This window comes from Mchenga conophoros, linkage group LG4, assembly GCF_057382185.1.
Source record: "Mchenga conophoros isolate Kocher_MC1m ecotype Shallow Benthic linkage group LG4, M_conophoros_male_GT1.1, whole genome shotgun sequence".
NCBI classification, from domain to species: Eukaryota; Metazoa; Chordata; class Actinopteri; order Cichliformes; family Cichlidae; genus Mchenga; species Mchenga conophoros.
This window is the reverse complement of record NC_140529.1, coordinates 12425470-12446023: the sequence shown is the minus strand read 5'-3', so window position 1 is coordinate 12446023 and position 20554 is coordinate 12425470. Positions and strand designations below refer to the sequence as shown.

The 20554-nt window shown below is 41.6% G+C and overlaps 1 pseudogene; it reads left to right on the top strand.

Moving 5' to 3' along the window:
* The first annotated feature begins 35 nt into the window (after nt 1–35).
* The window catches only part of LOC146575610 (dynein axonemal heavy chain 6-like), a 43249-nt pseudogene continuing 22730 nt past the window's right edge, over nt 36–20554 (top strand).

The window sequence follows — 20554 nt, the reverse complement described above, 5'->3', positions numbered from 1 at the left end:
GCCACACGGTCTTGTGCGCAGGGCCGTCCTTGGCCATGCAAATCGAAAGGACTCTGAGACCTCCTCGGCAAGGTCGCATGGCCGTCATGCTCAGTGAACCTGAAACCGCCTGTTGGAGCTGTGAGTCAGGTAGCCGACCGGAGCTACGGGGTGCAGAGTTGCTGGCAGGTAGTGGGCCACGTAATGCAGAGACAAGAAGTGATAGAAAAAGCTGTTGGTCAAAAGTGTGGGTCACCGATGTTAGCGCCAGAGGTCAACTCGCTCGCCTCGCCTTTCTCCCCTGGCTCCACTCATCCCTCTTTTGCTCTGTTTACACTGCCCTGCCCTCCTTCTCTGTTGATTAGGCTACAGTGCAGGAACGCGCAACCCCGGTAATGAATGTTGAGTGCGCTCTTAATTATCTCTCCCTATTCAGAGTCATAAGTTAAAAGCCAGGACATTTAATGTAACACAGGGGAATGCGGGGGTGAATGTGTTGTGGCATGAGAGAACAATTGGCTCCAGATCTTTCCTCACTGCTTCTTGTGTGTGTGCGAGTGCATCTGTTCATCTTGTGTGTGTGTGTGTGTGTGTGTGTGTGTGTGCGTGTGTGTGTGTGTGTGTGTGTGTTGGGTGGGGAAGGGGGGGTAGCTGACATTTCATCCTCACAGTCTTGAAGTGGCAAATAAAATATACTGCATGAATTCCTCTTCTCTGCCGAAGTCTACACACATTTGATCTCAGTGTGTTTGCCGTCTGCCAAACAACTTTGAGATTTTCTCTGAGTGGGTCCTCTCAGTTATGGTTTGGCTCAGTAAGCCAGCCGCAGCGGCTCGGCTGAGTGTGTGTTTTCCTTTGGTTCTTTATCTGCCACATGGTCAAAACATGGCTTTGGCTTTTAATAAAACAAAACTCGTCTTGTGCGTTGCCATGTCGGCCTCCCTGGAGCTCATAATCATCATTTGGAATTGGAAAGCCGCTACTCCATCATTTTCCGCTCTCACTTTGATAACGAATAAATTCTCCTTCAGAAATCTTTGTGTGTGTGTGTGTGAATAATCACATATGCTTCCCAAAACTCCCCTTTCCACTTTGCTGCCTGTCAGCAGTTGTTTCTTGTCTGTGCCGAGGCTCATCTTCACTGTCTGATCTACTTCCCGGTTTCCTTCCCAGTCCTAACAAAAACAACTCTGCAGTTCTAGACAGCGGGACGTCATAACGTGGCTAAAGCCAGACTGGGGAATCCCTCAGGGAAGGGTGGAGGGGTTATAAATGAAGGTCACAACCTTGATGGGAATGACATCACTGAGAACATAGAGGTACAGCTTCCAGATATTGTGAGTAAGTTTGTAGTCACACAAACACTTTCATATGTCACACCTGAACAACAGCACAGCCACTCTTTAACATGCAACTATTAGTGCTGTTAGTTTGTTTGTGTGCAGGTGTTTGTTTGATAGAAATCCACCGAGATCTTCTCAGGATAGCAGCAGCTCAGAGAAAAGCTGCAGTGACAGCACTTTCTTGGGGCAAACACTCACACGCAGTTTTTACTGTCAACATAAAAGACCGCAGATTTTCTGACTGTCTGCGTCTGCAACTCCTGTTAAGCCTCAGGGAGCCTTTGCGTGATCCTGTAACTGAGCACCATTCCCGATGCCCAGGACCCAGCATGTCTTCAACAAGCCTGGACATGGATGCCCTGGAGTGAATCAGTGCCTGCAAAAATCATCCAACTCCCCCACAAACACCCACATATTTCATCCACTCATACGTGCACACACACACAAACACACGCGGCACACCGCTCTCACTCACAGTCACACTCTTACTCACATATGTAAATGCACTTTTGCTGGTGCACCACCTTGTACACAGCTTGAACTGAGCACACATGCTCACACAGCAACAATGTATTCATACGGCACATTTCAAAAACGTTACGAGGATCTGCTCAAAGCAGAAATTAAAATACACCTGGTTTTTTTCTTTTTAAAAAACAAGATATATAAAGCATATCTGGACCAATCGCAGCGCCCTGTGCCTCAGCTCAGCCTGCTATCAGGCATGTTTTTGTATCTCGCCCTCAGCTGACAATTATTGTTTGCCGCACTTGGACAAAGATCCCGTTGCTAAATAGAAGCGGAGGGTTGGTATTAAGAGCCGTCTGCAGGTTGTGATGAAGGCAGGCAGAGGCAGCCACAGGCAGCACAATTAGCACTTTGTGGTCTGTTAGTGGCACACTAATTTTCTCACATTTAATGTAGTTTACCTTAAGTAGTGCATTTAGGAGGCCCTGAACCAAATATAGACTCTCACTGGGTTATTTGGAAGTCTACTTCAGTCACAAATTACTGTCTAATTGTTTGCAAGGCACGCTTGTTTACTAGTTTTCAGACAGAGAGTGGTGTCTGGCTTCCTTTGACACTGAAAGATTTAAAGGATGCTCCAGTTGCACATTTTTTTGAAATGAACTGATTAACTTTTAGATTAGATCGATTAGATGAGAAGACTTGTAGATAGAGAAGATTGAGTCCTCAGCTATCATCAGCTAACATCACAGTGTGACATTTATCAAGCAAAGCATAAGTTCAGGTGAGCTGCAAAGTCAGTCTGGTTTCATAGCCAGCCCACACCCTCTGGTTGGCTCAGGTAAATACCATCATGCACATCCACTGGGCTAATCTCCTATATGGCTCTAGTTAAGCTGCTTTAGCCTGTGCATAGGTGTTGCTGCCCCTGCAAGCTGCTTTGCAACCCACCTCCAGCTCAGCTCCTTGCTTTGTCCTGTCTGACTTAATTGCAGTCATATCTGTTGTTACTGATGCCCGCTCTGGGGTCTTACTGCTGTTCTCCCTGCTGTATGCTTTCTACTTATGACTGCGCAGCAGTGGGAAGGTCCCAGAACAGAGGGATACCGCCCATTAGATTTTACTACATATGGAAATAACAGTTTTATCTATACTTTATTCAGGTTTAACGAACAAGACTTGTTAATTACTGACATTTTCAGTTGTAGAGGTCTGGGTGTAATTTCTTTGCTTTGCACCACCACCACCACCACCAGCCCTCCAGTTCCAGTTAAACAAACCAGACCAGCTGTTAGCTGTGGTTTCATATTTAGAGTATACACAAGCAGGCTTGATCTTCTCGTCTGGCTTTTTAGCAAATGTGAAACTACTCCTTTAATGTGGGAGGTACATGTAATACATTTCTTTAACCTTTCAACTCGCATAGACCTTTCAAGTCATTTAAAAAAATGTCAGGGACTTTAAGAAAACCAGCTGCACACGACCACCAGAACAACAGACAGAAATCGAAGCCCTGAGATAGTTTTCCCTGAAGTCAAGAACAAACAACATCTTCCCCCTTCATATCTCACTCTGAAAGTTTGGACTTAGTCATCTTCACAGTGCCTGTCAAACAGTTTGCTGCTTTGTCATTCCTCATCGCCGTGTCAGCCTGGGCAAAGAGGTCTCCGTATTTCTAACCACATCTACCTCCGTGACTGAGAAATGTTTGTCGCTGTAAAATTTTGAAGAATTATCTTATTCAGATCGGTCTTGTGTTTTTCACGAGAAAAGAAAAAAGGGAAAGCTTCGTGTTCGGGGGCCACGATGCTTCCTGCACATGTTTTGAAGTGCAGGTTTTTTAATGGAGCTTTTGCTCGATGTTTGGCTGTAAAGCGCAAGGACAGAAATAGCTAAACAATGCCTGGCGGCTACAGGCTCGCATCTATAATGACCCCCGCCTTGTGATTGAAGAGGCCCCTCTAAAAGGCATAGCAGGTGGAAGTGTAGGTGGTCTCCCCCTAGCACTCTCCTCATACTGCATATGCACACACACAGCTGCCCCGCAATCTGCACAACACACACACAAGCACGCTGGCGGTGTATGCGCTGCTACTGCTGCTGCTGTTTTCGCTTCACTTCTTGACACTCATAGTTAAACGCACAACATGACCCTAAACATGTACTAAGCAGCTAAAATAACTGAGAAAGTCTGTTCTTACTTTATGATTATCTTTACTCTCTATGGCTTCTTGGGTTTTTCACAGTAATAGTAGTAGAGGAGACTGATTCTGATCATCAACTCACAAACTTACTACACTACAAGCCAAGCTGCTCTCTATTTATTCATCTTTTTACAAGCACGTAGGCTTGCATCTCACTCGGCAACAGATCCATGCATCTTGCAAGAATACGTGTAAGAATATATTATATTCTTGCATCTCGGCTCGTCACAGTAAAACAGAGCGTCTGCGAGGAGCCGTCAACTTTCTCTTCTGCGGTGAGTAATAACGAAAGTTCTCTCATCCCATTGACGTTCTGAGACGAGGATGCGGTGTAAAGTGACTGTTTGAGAGTATCTTCATTCATCTATTTGAAAAGCTGCAACACCCCATAACAGTAAAGAGGGAAACGAGTTTCCGTGGCACATATATACTGGAAGCTTTGAGCGCAAACGTGGCCGAGCATCTTCACAGTCAGTTAGATTTGTCTTCGTCCCACTTCAAGCGTGTGGCTAACTGACTCTGACTTTTTGCACTTAATCACCCAGGGCACTGCTCCAGCTGCATGTGTATACTGGATACTTTACTGCATGTATACTGTACACTTTCATCTGTTTTGTGCAGCTCTGACTTCTTGCCAAGATAACACGCGTTCATATTATGTAACTCGGAAATCTGATATCTGATCCTGACTATATGGGCACACGTTTGGTAAGGGATGAATTTGGGGGATTTAAATGTGGTGCTGTATAAGCAGATTGAGTTCTTTATGATGCTGACAAAAAATGGATGCTGTGCGTGAATTATTGTATGCAAGGGGATACAAACACAGATGTTTCTCTCTCTGTTGAGAGTGTTGAGCGCGTGCGCGCACACACACATACGGCGGCTATCTTCCCCCATCCGCTTCTTTCACCCACACATTTGCATACCCTCACATTACTACATATAAAGATTCCCTTTGAAGAAGCAGTATCACAGTGCAGCACAGGCTGACAGATTAGTATTTGAATACTAAATCTGATGAGCTGGAAGATGACTATTAAAGAGTTAATGATACTGTAGGTCTGTGTGGTGTAAAGACGGTATTTTTGTCAAGGGGGAAAAATCCCTCAGTGCAGAGGAAGTGATGCTTGCTGATAAATTCATGCTACTGTCTCTAATATGAGCACGTAAAGAAAGTATATGAAGAAAGCTGGCAAGTCAATCCTCACAGACTCCCACATTAATACATCATGTGAAATTAACATTGTTTTTAACAATATCAAAATCATTTTAAGAGGTTGTTACTTGTAACATTACTGTCCCACTGGAAGGTGAAACGTAGCCTTTTAATGTTAGCTGAGACTTAAAGTTAGCTTTTCCAGTGGTCAGTAGATTCAGTGACTGTAGCCAGTAGCTGACTGCTCGTCCTCACCTTTCATTAGTCAAATCTCATCTGTGTTTGTGGTGCCAAAGACGTTTGGGCTGCACACTAGCATTAAATCTGACATGCACCATGCTAACTAAGTTAGCTAAGTTACTACCTTCATTCTGAATCCAAGAAATCATCATGGTAGCACCAAAATTGCTAACATTATTGCATCAAAACAAACCACTGACATTTCGGTGGATGTGTGCATCATTTATATACAGTCTATAGTGCTGTGCACAGATTTTTACAAAGGTCAGACGGGACTTTGCATAATGTGGAATGTGTCCCTCTCCACCCCTTTTCATCTTTAACTATCCTTGTTTACAACATGCACCTGCACTCCAACTCTCTCAGACCAAACAACCGGCTTACTATCTCTGCTCTGCCCCCTGGATAATACAAACCATCTTGCCAATAGCCTTGATCAGAGGAACCATGTGCTTGCAACCGCATTTGCTCGCAGCAGGGGCAGCACTTCAGACTGATGCGTGCGTGAGTGCAGCCACTTAAACTGGGTCATTCAAAGCCATGTGTACTCAGCAGGTGCTTCTTCACCCGTCTCCACCGCGTGTATCATTCCTCCTTTCTTTCCTCTCCTTCTTCTTCATCTTCCTCCTCCTTGCCTCGCTAACTAGCCAGAGCCACCCACATCTGTGCAACAATTATGAAGGATCAGAGAGTAAAACAATGTCCCGAGGCAAATCATCTGCAGCATCAAGCCTAATCACATTAGTAAAGACTCTTTCACGCAGGTTACTACACTCGGCTGGCTCAGTGTCTCATTCGGTAATGAATAGATGCTTTCTAGACAGACACTTTTCATCTCCGGGCCTGTTTTGTTGCGAGCAGGAAGTTGTATTGAACTTAAACTGTATTTATATTGATCAGAACGTATGCATCAGCTTTTTCATTCAGCTCAGCCCGCTAGTTTCTCTCATGTCCCGACTAACCCCAATGTCCTTTCTTCACAGACGTGACTTCCTGTGCTGCTGCGGTAGTAAGGTTTTCATACAGGATGTTGAGGGGGCAGAGAGGATGTGCGAACCCTCATCGCATCCTGTGGTTGAAAATGTTTGCATGTATTTGTGGCTGTGTTGTTTTTCATTCAGTGGAAGATGCAAACGATAAATGGCAAACGTAAAGTCGAACGTGTGAAGTGATTGTGCCTGTGATAAGCTTCCAGCGTTTCGCTGCTGACTTCAAAGACAGATGTTTCACTTTATGAAGCCACTGAATTTCAGTTAAGACAGGTCAGTCTTTCCGACTCCTACTTGTTAATTACAACCAAGGATTTTGTACTTGTTAACGTCATCCGTCATCTTAACCAATTATACACTTCAGGGTCATGTCAGGGGCAGCTGGAGGCTATCTCAGCTGTCATGGGTCAAGAGGTGGAGCTCATGTTGGAGTGGTCAACTCAAATAAATCTTACTTATATAGCACCAACAACAGTTACTTCAAGGCATTTTATATTGTAAGGTAAAGTCCCTACAATAACAGATAAATAATCCCAACAATCAATCAACCACCTGTGAGCGAGCACTTGGCGACAGTGGAAAGGAAAAACTCATTTTAACAAGAAGAAACCTTCAACATAACCAGGCTAATGGAGGAGCATCCATCTGTCACATCCGGTTGGGGGTGATGAGTTACTATCTTTTCTTCAAAATAAGCACAGGAGCACCAGAAACAGCTTTGAAACTGTAGTCACGTGATCATCATGTTTGTCGGGGCTGGGAGACTGGGACAGAAATATTGATATTAACAATGTAATGGAGTTCATTTTCAGGTCAACTACTTCTTGGCCCATGATAGGCTGCAACCACTATCTGCAGAAGCTGTCAAAAAAATGATCATCTGCGATCAGATAACTGCAACTCAAAGACATTCTCATTAGTTAGAGCTGCATTTTGCTAACAAATTCAATTAGCACGATTACCCCAGTGAACATTTAAAATTTCATTGCCTAGTATGTGCATCGATGCCCACATGTATGTCAATGTGACTTACACATGCATCAGAACAAACTATCTTTACTCCTATCTAATGCAATTCCTGTGGCTTTAAAAAGATTTTTTGGCATGCCACAATTCAGATGCTGAAAAAAAGACCTTCATGGCTCACACCCGGTAATTTTTAAGAACTATTAAAAAGGGTTTGAAGTTGAATTTTGCACGAATAAATACCAGTGCAATAGTATCAGAAAAAGTCCTGTTGGTTCAGTTTCCTTAAAAACAAAAGAAAAAAAGAATAAGAATGAGATTGCTCAAGTCAGTTTCACTTCATATTTTTGCAAATCTTGTCCCGCCTTTACCAGTGAGGCCTACTCCACAGTTTGAGAACCACTGCCCAAACCTGTGACACACCAAGTCGAGGCAACGGCCAGATGGGTTGCATTCCAAAGCTCTCACACATAGACTCTTGGCCTCATATTTAAACACACTTGGTACCTGTGAACGAGGTCAGCAGCAGATCATATACACTTGAAGGGCAACCGCCTATGGCATGGGGGAATTTGGTTCAAGTTATTCTTCTCTTTGGTATATTTACAACCATAAAGACATACTCATAGAGAAATGTAAGCACAGTTATAAAAGTGTAAAAAAATATTTCTTAGATTACAGTGCAGCGACAATTTCTCCGATGCAGAAGTGGGTCAGTAAACTCACCACACACTAGGGCAGCTGATTGTGAGCACATGGTAACTTCAACACATTTCCATTTGTTTTGCAATTTTTGAGTAGGGTCACATTTTAAGACTAGCTTCACAAGCTACTGAATGAGTTGTTTTTTAGTCTTAAAGAGGCATGAGGGGTACTTCCCAAAGTCTGACGTGCACTGGCCCATCTGCTCAGTGTCCTCCTCGGCCATGCTGGTTACCATGACTGCTGCAGAAGCACGAAATTACTGTTGTTGAAAAATTATGGGTGTTCAGTTTTTTTCTTTAAGCAAACTGTATGAATCAGTTTAACTTATAGTTCATGTGTATCACTAGACTTCAGCAGAGGGGGCACAGTGACTTGACTAGGCCCAACGCTGCTTGAATGAATCTGTTTTGTGTAGATCAGGGGTTTCAAACTCAAGGGCCGGTGTCCTGCAGGTTTTAGATCTCACCCTGGGCCAACACACCTGAATCAAATGATTAGTTCATTACCAGACCTCTGGAGAACTTCAAGACATGTTGTGGAGGTCATTTAGCCTTTTGAATCATCTGTGTTGGATCAAGGAGACATCTAAAGCCTGCAGGACACCGGCACTCGAGGCCTGGAGTTGCCCACCCCTGGTTTAAGCTAGAGACGTTTATATTTTCAACGCTACATTTTTTATATTATCAAAGTGCTGAGTTCAGTAGTATTTAAAGGTGAGGCCTCAGAAACACTTTACATGTAATTATTCATACAAGCCCAAGAGTCAGTCAACTAACAACACATGGGGTTGTTCTTTTTGGGATAAACTGTGTGATTCTGTGTGATGTGGATCGGTAGTGAACTGTTAGGCCTTGTGCCAAGCAGTGATGGGAATAATGGCGTTACAAGTAACGGCGTTACTAACAGCGTTACTTTTTTCAGTAACGAGTAATCTAACTAATTACTATTCCTATCGTTACAGTTACTAACAAGGAAATGCGGTCCATTACTATTTTTCCACAAATAGACGGTTGAAGCTGTGTTCAGCTTACCGCATCTTATATCAGTTGCATGGAAGTAGCTGACTACGTAAATAATCTGGACGCTACAGCTTTAAGCAGCTGTGCGCGCTCCCGCGGACGGTAATCACGATCACTGTCTAGCACAGGGGTGGGTAACTCCAGGCCTCCAGACCTTGGGTCAACACACCTGAATCACATGATTAGTTTGTTACCAGGCCTCTGGAGAACTGCAGGACACGTTGAGGAGCTAATTTAGTCATTTAAATCAGGTCTGTTGGTTCAAGGACAAATCTAAAACCTGCAGGGACACCGGCCCTCGAGGCCTGGAGTTGCCCACCCCTGGTCTAGCACAACACCTGGAGCTAAGGGGGGGCAAAGCAATCGCATGAGCGCTGCTGTTTGACTGAGGAAGAATAAAGTAGTTGTGGTAAGCAAATCACATGACCACTTAAAGACAAAGCAACAAGGTGACATATACCAGTTTTTAAATTGTGTTGATAAGCCACGTAAAACCAGAGTCATGATAAACAATATATATGCGGCGTTTTTCCTCAATAGTTTTGTCACGTTTACTGTCTAAGGACAGCGCAGCGAGCACTCTCTGCTTATGAGCCAAAAAAACCCCAAAAAAACAGGGGAAGTTTTAGAGAGAGAGAGAGTGTTTTGAGATGTGAGAGATTTGTGACGTTTAGCGTGTTTGGAGTGTGTAGTTAATGTATTGTCTTGTGTAGTTAGTGTTTAGTGTTGTGGATAGTTTTGTGTTGTGTGTCAGAACAATGAGGCAACTGCTGTCTCCAGGTAGAAACAGGAGTGATACACCTGCTGCTGTCAGACCTGCAGGTATCAGGCTGTGATTTTCTCCTTTATAGTGGACAGAAATTATTGTTTTGGAGTGGCACAAATAATTTGTGTGGCATCTTATTGAATGCAGAACAGCTGATTGTTCTGTAAATAGTTTGAAATGGTTATTTAAAAAATCAAGGTAAAAGGTAAATGGATGCAAATAACTTTGTTGTTTGCAAAACTTGTGCATATGATTTTACAATTGACAATTTATATTTGCATTTAAAGTTGTGAAATATGATTCATTAAACATGTTTGTGGTTGTTACAGTAAAAAATATAACGTTTTCTACTCTGATTTTATGTTTTTTGTCTGATTTTAGATCAATTGTGTCAAAAGTACGTCACAATGAAAACATAACTGTAAATTCTGACACTTGAGGTTGCAGAGGTGAGTCAATTAATGACTCGAGTCATTAATTTTATGACTTTAGACTTGACTTGAAAAAATGTTCTAAGACTTGTGACTTGACTTGGACTTTTACACCAATGACTTGGGACTTGAATTGGACTTGAACCGGTTTACTTGAAAAGACTTGATATTTTACCCCAAATATAAAATTTAACATGCATATTATATAGAGATTGAAAATGTGACGTCATTCACGGGTAGAACCGCAAAGGATTCTGGGAACTCGTGGCAAGCGGTACTAGCGCACGCAGGCTTTCAATTAAAATCAGTTACACAGCGATAAAAAGAAACACAAAAATGTCAAGAAGCTGTTGTATTATTAACTGCAATAGCCGGTCGCATGACAGCCACGGGAAGCCGACGGGTAAAGAGATCGGTTGTTATCGGATTACGTCGTTGAAGAGAAATTGTTCGAGCCATGTTTCCGAAGTAACAAAGAGGCGACTGGATTGCAGCCATTCAAAGACCAAATATAACGTCCCAGAACCCTCCAGCTCACAGGTTAGTCTGCTCCAAGCATTTACACAAAGGTCAGTCTGCTGTTGTAGTTAATACGTCATTTTTCTTAACATAATTGGTGATATAGGTTACAAGCAAGTCTGGCGCTGAACAGAAATTGTCGCGCTATGCTCCTTTATTTATTGTGTTTATTGTGCATAAATAGTGAATTGTCCTGACACAATATTGCGTTTCGCTTCTGTTATTATGGTACATTGACAAAAACATATACTTTTATTCACAGGATAAAACAAGTTTTTTGTATCACTAATTGTCCAGTGCGATTACAGCATACAATATTATTGTCACTGCTACATTTCTGTGATGCTACCAGAAATTATTTCCACTGCTAATTAATTACCGTTGAGCTCAAAGGTCCTATTAATAAACGGTTAACGAATGTGTATTTATGACGACGATTTGTGAGACTGGTAAACTTATGATACGTACGATGGTCTTTCGTTCTACACGGTGCATTTCAAGGTCCTGTACCCATCCGTCGGTAAACTGTACCTGGGCTTGTTGCAGTGACCAGAAGTTACTAAACTTCATGAGTGTATGCACTCACTCCAAGAACCGTATGATTATAAATATGCATATAAATATGCTACGATGAGATAGCTGACTTCATCTAACTAGCAAATGTTTTCCAGGCTACGTTGGTGATGCAGTTTTTTTTTAAATGATATTTTAAAAAAAATATCATTTATTTATGTATGATATTTTTGTCATGCGATTTTAAAGCTGGTCCTACAACCACATCCAAGAATAACATGCAGCTTATCTCAGAACTGTCGGTGAAAATTATTCTTGGAGCTAGGTTTAATTGAGCTGCATTTTAAAGAGGTGCAATTTCACAATTTGTGTATATTTTCTAAGTTCACTATTTTGTCATGTGTTGAGAAAAACACAGATTTAAAAATTACATGGTCTAATATTTACATTTAGCATAACTGCAACATGCTTTTTTTCGGGGGGTTTTTAAAGACTCGAAAGGACTTGAAATTCAAAATTTCAGACTTGTGACTTTACTCGGACTTTTACACCAGTGACTTGAGACTCGACTCTGACTTGCCTGACATTACTTGAGACTTGACTTGAGACTTGAGGATAAAAACTTGAGACTTACTTGAGACTTGCAAAACAATGACTTGGTCCCACCTCTGTGAGGTTGTGCTGCAAAGAATGATACCAAACAAGGCAAAGTAAATAGTTTTTAAAGGTAAAATGTGGAGGGAAAATCAAAAGTAGTTAAAAATGGCCCATTATACCCTGGACCCCAGAGGTTTTTTTTTTAAAGTAACGCAATAGTTACTTTTCAAGTAATTAATTACTTTAAGAATATTGTAACTCAGTTATTAACTCAGTTACTTTTTTGAAGAAGTAACTAGTAACTATAATTAATTACTTTTTCAAAGTAACTTGCCCAACACTGGTGCCATGTGCGATATAAATCAGGGAAACTTGTTGTTGAGCTGCTAGAATGGATGTAAACTAGAAGTCTTACAAAAAAAAAATCTAAATACATTTTTAAGCTTATCTAAAAACATCAGCTTGATCCCACAGCTGTGTAATCAGTTAGATGGGATATGGGTGGGTGGAGATATCATTGCCAGATTAGAAGGAAACGAACACAAAAGCAAGACAGACAGACGGGCAGACGTGGAGTCAGACGGACCGATGGGCAGAGACAGCACCAGGGAGGCAGAGCCTAGATGAGAACAAGGCAGACAGGAAGGAGGCAAGTCCACAATGAATTTTCTGCAAGAGTGCCAAAATAAGGAAGAAATAGGAAGAACACCATTAAAAGAAAGGAAAAGACAGGAGCCACCGGGTCAGACATTACACAAACACCAGACTGGAATATTTTACACTGTTTCCAATTAAAGCAGCTTGTCTTTTCCCACTACTGTAACTACTGGTTACAGAACTGCATGGCAGCTTTAGCTAAAACAGGAGAAAGGTCATGTTTTTCTCTGACAAAGGCTCATTGAGTCAGAGGTGATGGTGTGGTGTTGCCTGCAGATGATACCACAGGGTTTTCACAGGAATGTCAAGAATGCCTGTTTTAATGTGTCCCTATGTGTGTGCGTGTGTGTGTGTGTATGTGTGTGCATTTGTGCTAATGTTGCTTGTGGATGCACACCATCGGGGAAAACATGTGTGGGTGTGCTCGAAGCCCTAGGAATAGCATTTGCGTCGTAAACGCTCTGTTTAAAACAATCAATACCCACTCTGGTTTATACACAATAAAACAGCATGAATTGTGTGGCTTCATGTGTGTGTGCGACTCTGCGCTTACATGATGGGAGCCCTGATGCGGCAGGGTGAGTATGCGTGAGCGTGTGTGTGGGCTGAGGGGCCACCCTCTGATCATCTCCTTGGCAGCCGCTGTGCTGAAGTGCTCTCTGGGTGCTGAAGAGGCCTCCCAGAACGAGAAGAAACGCACACACACTCCAAACTCTTTATCAGAGCTGACAGCCTCTTTTTCTTCTCTACACTTGGGTTGGACCAGCATAGCCTCGATGCATCTCTGCAACTTTGTTGTGATGCATACACACACACGCACACACACATCTTCTTGCATGTGTACATGAACCCAACACAGCTCTCTCCCTCCCCCATTCGCCTCTCCCTGTGTTTGATGTGGTCTTCGGAGAACTACGTTTAAAGAAACTCTTCTCCAGCTTTGAAGTCGCTCTGTGTTTCAAACTCTCCTTCTGCTGTGTTTCCTCTTTTATCTTCTGACAGTGTGCGAGCTGGGAGGGAATCGGGCCAGTGTGGAACAAGATACTTGGCCCACATGCTCTATTTACCATGTGTTGTACCTGTGAACTTGAATTGTTTCTCAAATAGAAGCTATTGTTTCTTGTAAGATACGGGTATACCCCCAGCTCTTGCCAAACCAAAAAAAAATGGCAGTGGTTTTCAAGTACTTGAAACAAATGCCTCGGGAACAGAGTGTTGATATCGTTCTGGGCGAATTTCCGAACAACTTGTATAGATGAAGCAGCATTCAGTCATCTCTGGTATGCTTAGACAAGATGCCATCTTGGCTTTTTGCTGTACAAAGACACGCTCATTTCATCTGTCGGCAAGACTTTCAGCTCCGCTCACACACATAAAAGCGATTCACAAACAGGTTATGAGAAATGCTTTCATTTTTTTTCAAACATGCAAGAACAAACAATCCACTAATGCTGACGTATCCTTTTTCAGATATTAAAATTTCGACACAGGTCAGGTTGACGAGAAATCAAATGTGCTCTGTGACGTAGGTTTTGCAACATTACGATGACTGTTCCACTGAATTAGGTTGTTGTGCAAATTCCCAGCTGGCTACCGATAACAATGCAGCAGTAACTAAATAAACTCTGAGGCCAACATCATGTTGGGAACTGCAAGGATTTAGGCATTGTCAACAGAGCATACAAATTTACATGGAAGTTATCCAAACTGTGACTGACAAATAATATACAGTGTTTGTACATGAGTCTTCATCAAGCAGGTCATCTACATCATTTGATCCTTTACTTTGGATAGATACTTTGCATGGTAAGCCAATAATAGCAGAAATGACCTGCTCTCTTAAAAGAACTGTGAGGTCTAATTTGGTCCAGCTGACTTTGCGCTGACCTTCCTCACTCCAATAAGCTACTTCATCTGGTTTGTCAGCAGTGTGCTGCATTTATGTATCCAGAGCACAGATGCTACTAATGATTATTTATGCTGATGATCTGTGTGGGCTATGTAGAAGAGGACAATATTTGTGCATCACTGGAGTATTACGCAGCTCATATCACAGGCTGGTTTATCTCAAATAAATTGCAAAGTTTTGTTGACAAATCACAAAACACATCCTGTAATTAGTCATCCATAACAGAATGGGGGTTTTAAACTTTGCGGTCATGTGGTGTTTTCTGATTTCTAATCTGATGGAAAAAAAAACCTCACAAACAAGGATACAAAATACTAAAAAGCATGAAGCATGTTGTCTTTTTCCTTCACTGGTTCTCTCTAAAAACATAAGCGCTAAAGAACAACCAGTGGGTTTGTTTGCTTTAACCCAAGCTGAAAATTTTAGCATGCTTGGCTAACTAGCTTCCAACTGACCATAAACGCAAATTGAGCGTTGTTAGTTGACACAAACGTGTTTAGGCATGGAACATCTACTGCACAAGAGCTTAGGCTTTGATCACAAGTAACCACATCTGGACAATGCCAAGTTATGAGCTAATGCTAATAACCTGCAGATAGCTCCTAAGTAATACCAACAAGCACCATTAAAATGCTTGAATTTCACTCACCAAAAGGTCATCGACTGGCTTTTGTTAAATTAACCGTGCACCAGGTTTCAATTAAAATGACCAACAGTATTGAGGTTTCTTATCTCGTGCTCACATTGCTCAAGATTTGTCTGCCGTAATGAAAGTAAATGGAAAATTTGTATTCCTTTACTGCTTAGCTGTGGTTCTTGGAGACAGACACCAATTGCTCAAAGCAACCTCTATCCTAATCAGTGTTGGTCAAGTTACTTGAAAAAAGTAATCAGTAACTAATTACTGATTACTTCCCCCAAAAAGTAATCCTGTTACATTACTGATTACTTATTTTCAAAAGTAATTAATTACTTAGTTACTTAGTTACTTTTTAAAAACACGATTTACAACCTGAATAGGTGATAAAGTGATTAATTACTTAGTTACTTAGTTACTTTTTAAAAACACGATTTACAACCTGAATAGGTGATAAAGCGATAGATCTTTCAGCCCAATTCGACTTTTTCTGCATAATCCATCATACAAAATGTAATCAAATGGAAAAGTCTCCTTTTAAAACTTGTTTTATTAGTTTTAATCTTTTAACTTTATGCATCAAGCAAAACTTTAATTATATGCAACATTCTCTGACTGGAAGAAATTTGTTTAACATTTAAACCTATTTTCTGCACATTCCAGCACATAAAATAAAATATTTTTTTGTGTTTACACTCACTCTTTCAAATAGATGCAAGTAAAACACAGCGGAAAATAAATAAAATCACAGACTAGCGGTCCTGTTGTTCTATCTTCACCTGTAAAGCAGGAGTGTGGTAGGCGGATGTTTGCCCTGGTGTAGGTGTGCCGCAGCGGTCAGTGGAAGAATCCACGAGTTTCTCTGTGAATTTCCCATTTCCCATCGCTGTAAAAAGAAGTTTTCTTCCCACGCACAATGGACACCAATGTTTTTGTCACTTTTTATGGAATCAAACTCAAAGTAAGGTCAGTACTTCCACGCTTTAAACGCTGCACGCTCATACTCTCTCCCGCACTCGATATATTATCCATTGTTGATCTGCACACAGCTGTTGTCACGAACGTCACACTCGCTTACGTCATTGTCATGAGACATTCTTGCAAAAAAATCACGGTTTTAGTGACACAGTAACGCAGCGTGCTTACAGGAAAGTAACGGTAATCTAATTACCGTTTTTGCAATAGTAATCCCTTACTCCAAAGTAAGTAAGTAATCCCTTACTCCACAGAAAGTAAGTAATCCCTTCCTCCACAGTAACGCGGTACTGCCCATCTCTGATCCTAATACTAATTAATTAAAACAGTTGTTAAAAATGTTTCTAAATTAACTTAAAATTGAGCTATGTGTATTGTTTATTTTTCCTGTAAACATGGATGTTTTAACATTAGAGTTTATGGGAATTCAACTGCTTTTAGTGCCAGCCTTGAGTGGAGTTGGTGTTTCTTAATATTAGAGTTTTGTTGGTATGAGAAAAACAACACATCTGTTACTCCAAGAAATACACTGCTGCATTTGTAAAATACATAGTGTAGTCATGTACACATTTGCCCAGCATTTAAAGCTCGCTTTTGGAAGGAGATCCAAATTCCTTTAGGGTTGTGTCAGTAAGGGCATAAAAATGAAATATGTGGAGCTACCCACTCTGGTAATCTCTTCTGAATAAGAGAGCTGCTGAAAGTAGCTTTTATTAATTGATCCTCCTATTAAACAAGTTATACTTGTTTAATCCTGTTCCTTTATTTCCATTTTTTATTTCTACTACATGGATCTTTGTCTGGTAAAGATCCCTCAGTTTGTTGGCATTATTATTAACCTTTTTCGATATGAATTAGCTGAAAGCTGAAAGATTTTTTTCATATGTGGAGATTTATTGTTTAGTCAAGAATTGCGAGTGAATTATAAATGTGACACGTGTACTGTGCAAAATCAGAAAACTTTGACAGACATAGCAACAGTATCCAAGTGGGGAAGGGAGTACTGGGCAGTCATTTTGGGTCAGGAGAATTAATCGGCCCTGAGAAACCCTGATATAAACTGAAGGCAGAGCTGTAAAGCAGGGTGAATGGGATCTTCACAAACAAAGGGGGGAAGAAAATGGAGGTTAGTGTATTACTGCTCCCTCCTGAATGATTTAATTACTCCTTAGAATAGACGAACAAGGCCCTGGTGCCACTTCCGTGTGATGCAAGTATTCTAACAAATGTTTATCAAGTGAACCCTAAGTCCACTTCAGTGCCACTTTATTGTCATTACTGAGCCGCCTGCTGCCGCCAACATCGCCCTACCCCTTCCTCCATGGCAACACAGACAGACAGACAAACAGGAAGCAGCTGTTGCCAGGGAAACAGCCAGAAGGTCTGCAGTGCTACAGTGTGGCAGAGAGTGTTAGTGAGGTAAGAAAAGAAGAAAAAACTGTGGAGAGAGGAAAAGCATTGCTGTGGTGGTGGAATCTAATTAGTCTATGACAGAGGACAAAAAACAGAATATTTCCCTCTTCCAGCTTGTGTTGATGGAGTGAGAAAGAGTGTTTTTTGTGTGCTTCTTGTGTGTGTGTAAATATACTCACATTTGCGCAAATACTGTGGGCTACCTGCGTCTGAGTCTGGGAATAGGCTGACTGACGCACGGAATGACAGACAAGCTTCAGAGTCCTGGCAACCCTGCTATTTCTCCCACACCTCCCCTCCACATCACCCCCCATCACCCACCCCCACACCTCCTTCTTCATCTCCCATCCCTCTGCCTCCTCTCCACCATCTCTCCTCCACGTCTGTCTTCTCCCTTGGCATAAAGTGATTGCATATGGATCGTCACATAATCCGATTCTGTCACTGAGAATAGCTTTGCCTCCGCAGCCCTCCCATTTCATCCACAACGGGAATTCAGAGCACTTATCCACAGAAGTTAATGTGGACGAACCTTAGCATTCACCGTGTTACTGCAAGGGCTTGCTGTGGTAATTAGTTTCGTGGAGGCTGACACGGCTTTCACCTGTGAAATGGTGCTACAGAGCGGAAAGGCTGGTTTTTGGATCGACATTAAAGGGCTCACTCTCCTCTCTCACCGGTGACATACAATACAAACCCCTCAGAGCTAATATTAAGGCTACCTGACCTTGATCTCGTGCCGAGAAAACAAACAGGAGTCTATCAAAAGCACTTTAAAGCTTTGGGTTTATACACACACACACACACACGAACATAAGAACATGAGATGTGAGAATCAGGTAGCATGGAAAGGAATCTCAAACAACATCATTTCTCATGTGATCTCCGTATCACCATGTCATGTATTACTGTATATAGTATCACTGATTCACAAAGGACTTCAATCAAAAGCATTTTTTTTCTTGCCCTTGGGAGCCGAGCGCTGCTTCAAACCACACAGGAACAGAGCTCAAGGATTTTTCCCCTTCTACTGGCAAATACCCTTTTTTTCCTGTCTTTGTATTTTTCCGTCTTTCTCTCAAACAGCAGCCGAACCATACTTTCATTTTTCCTCGCCCGGTCAGACTCCCCAAAGCTTTCACAATGGATTTACGAGAAAGGCCCCGAAAGCAGCAGCTCCCGTGGCAGGATGCCGAGCTCAATTCACTCCCACTGCCACTTCAGCAAAGGCGACTGCAGCATGCTCCAAGGCGAAAACATTTTGGTGTGAACAGAGTTAACAGAGTTGTGTAGATGGCAGGACAAAACAGAAATAATTCACCTGACAGTAACACAACCTAACGCACCATCGGCACAGACTCTGTCAGCGGTGTGGCTGATGGTCAAGCAGATTTTATCAGTGGGGTGTTGAAGGCTCTGTTTAAATATATGTTCATCTTTTATTTTGAAATTAAATTATGTCTATCTGGGATGGGGTTTCAAGCTTTTTAACAGTTTGCTGAAAATGATAGCATGTCGAAGAAAAGCCACAAGATTTAGCAGAGAGATATCAAATTTATTTCACATTGTGGTTCACATACTTTCACTTTGTCTTTAAAAGGGGCCTGATCAGTAAAACCCACGTTTCTGTCAGTGTAAATAAGCTTAACTACACATTGAAACCCTGCGATAGCTTCATATAAGAAAAGAGAGCTGCAGTTTCAGCACTACGTCTTAGTTTTTCTACAAAATAGAGAAGTGCTGTTGTGATAAATTGAGGAAATCTTTTTTGAAATAGATGAATTAAAATCACAGAAAAAAATTCTGGCTGTCAGATTTTTGTCAAATCACAAAAAAATCTGCTTTTGTTTCATTTAATTATTTTTATTTATTCATTTATTTTATTGTTTTACTGTGGATATACTAGAATTTTCCATTGCAGACGGTGAAAAACAGGAACTACAGTTAAACGTTTCTCTGTTACTTAGCTACTGCAGCATAGTATGAATCACCATAATGGTCGTCTCAATCAGTAAGAAAAGCTGTACAACTCAAAAATATAGTTGGACGTCCAACATCTTTGCCCCTTTCAGTGGGCCAGATTGGAGTCTTTGGCGGGCCAAATCTGCCCCCTGAGCCTCATGTTTGTCACTTGTAATTTAACATGACAGCATGCTAACATCTCCTTATTAGTGATAAAACCATAGCATCAAATGATATGAAGCATATTTGTAAAGCATTCTTCAAATTCCAAAAGGAATTTCTGGGGAGGTGGAGCAAAAACATAGTTAGGGTGCACTGTAGAAAACGGGGATATCAGAAACAAAAACCAACCACCCACGTGGAAATTGGTTTAATATTCAGGAAGATGTAATGATTATGTTTTGACGTGACCTCAGAAAGTCCATTCCGGCTCAATAACCCTCCAATGTGGCCGAATTAAAACATTTCTGCAGAGAAGAGTGAGCCAATTTCCTCCACAGCCATGTCAAAGACTCACTGCCAGTTCCTGCTGCCAAGGGTGGAACAACCAGTTATTAGCTTTAGGAAGCAATTACTTTTTCACATAGGGCCAGGTAGTTTAGATAGCTCCCCCCCCGATAAATTAAATAGTCATTTAAAAACTGGATTTTGTATTTACTCTGTTTATCTTTGACTAATATTAGAATTTGCTTGGTGATCTGAAACATGTAAGTGTGACGAATACGGTACGGCAGCATTTTTCCCCAGAAGAACCATATCTAGACCATCTTTTCTAATGCTTGTCATTTCTACCCATAGTTGCACTGATGTGACAATGATGATGTCACTGCCACTGTTATGATCATAGTTAATGATTTTTTTAGCTTCTTTTCCTCCACTACCAAGAATTTCACTATCTCCTCCTGATTAAATCCTTTGCGATGCGCTGCTGGACTTGACACAGGCACACCAGAATTTTTCAGTAGTCGAGTCATCACAGTTAAAGATATCTGCGTCAATGAACATTGTTGCTCAATCATTTCAGAAACCACAACCGATGGAAGTCGTGACCTCACCCTCGTTCAGGTTCGGGCAAACTAGTAGAGGAAGAGAGCTTTAAGAGT